The sequence below is a fragment of the Anneissia japonica genome, unplaced genomic scaffold, assembly GCF_011630105.1.
Source record: "Anneissia japonica isolate Jap-2015-1 unplaced genomic scaffold, ASM1163010v1 scaffold8926_len8455_cov95, whole genome shotgun sequence".
NCBI lineage: Eukaryota > Metazoa > Echinodermata > Crinoidea > Comatulida > Comatulidae > Anneissia > Anneissia japonica.
Genome location: NW_022720702.1, coordinates 5,157 through 6,521, shown reverse-complemented (window position 1 = coordinate 6,521; position 1,365 = coordinate 5,157). Strand labels below are relative to the sequence as shown.

Sequence of the window (1,365 nt, the reverse complement as noted above, 5' to 3'; positions counted from 1 at the left end):
TCTGTGATCGGACGAGAACCGGTGTTTTCAAGGTAGTATGGCCGTAGACAAGGATGCACCAACAGTGCAACACTTCGATCATCGAGTTCATTGAATGATATTTCAAGTTGTGACGTGTTACTTAGAAATATAAGAGGTAAAATGAATTTTTAGAAAAATATACATGAAATAAGTCTACAGCACCCGGTATTCCCAGGCGGTCTTCCATCGAAGTACTAACCGGGCCCGACGTTGCTTAACTTCGGTGATCGGACGAGAACCGGTGTTTTCAACGAAGTATGGCCGTAGGCAATTGAGCACCACCGCACCCGGCATTCCCAGGCGGTCTCCCATCGAAGTAATAATCGGGCCCGACGTTGCTTAACTTCGTTTTTGTTTATTTCACATTTATTCTATCTCTCTTTATCTCTGTCTCTATCTCTATCTTCATCTATCTATCTCTCTCTATCTGTTTCTATCTCTCTACTCGAGATCTCGATCTCTAGAGATGAAATTTTTATCACATGTACAAATGAAATTTTTACCACATGTACATAAACATAGTCTGAACACATTTCTTGAATTTCATAAATTTCGAAAAATTGTAAATATTTTTCTGCGGCGATTATTATTTCGATTTTTTTAATTTAACTGTGATGCTTTTTGAAAATTCAAATGACGATAAAAAATTTTTGCTATGGAATCGTTCTATTCATTGGTTAAAAACTGTATTTCAGTGAAATATCATTCAATGAGCTCGATGATCGAAGTGTTGCACTGTTGGTGCACCCTTGTCTACGGCCATACTACCTTGAAAACACCGGTTCTCGTCCGATCACCGAAGTTAAGCAACGTCGGGCCTGGTTAGAACTTGGATGGGAGACCGCTTGGGAATACCGGGTGCTGTAGACATCATTTATGTTTTTTCTAGAAAATTAATTTTAACAATAGTAGCGCATCCATAGCTCTTATAATATTTTCCTAATGCAGGCGTCACTTTGAAGTCTGGACCCACCCTCCTTAAAGGTCGCCAAATAACGTCGAAACCTAAGGTCAATAAATTTGCTGTTGTAGTGAAATCCTAACGTTCTTTTTTATCTTGAGTGAAGCTTTACCTATAAATTTGATGAAAGGTATGAAGCTTTGACGAGTAATTTGTGTTTTCTGGTGATAGGAGATCGAATGCATAGCTATTAAAGTTGATGAATGGTGTGAAGCTTTGACGAGTAATTTGTGTTTTATGGTGATGTGACATCGAATCCACTATTATTATACATGATTATATCATTATTATAATAATAATAGTAATAATAATAGTGATAATAATAACAATAATAATAATAATAATAATAATAATAATAATAATAATAATAATAATAATAATAA

General features: G+C 35.7%; 2 non-coding genes across 2 annotated transcripts; one reads left to right on the top strand and one right to left on the bottom strand.

Annotated features, from left to right (window-relative positions):
- Window positions 1–171: 171 nt before the first annotated feature.
- Window positions 172–290, bottom strand: LOC117111393. The gene has a single exon (XR_004445864.1). It is a non-coding gene; the product is annotated as a 5S ribosomal RNA (ribosomal RNA).
- Window positions 291–772: 482 nt separating this feature from the next.
- LOC117111394 lies at window positions 773–891 on the top strand. Its single transcript, XR_004445865.1, has one exon. It is a non-coding gene; the product is annotated as a 5S ribosomal RNA (ribosomal RNA).
- Window positions 892–1,365: the final 474 nt, after the last annotated feature.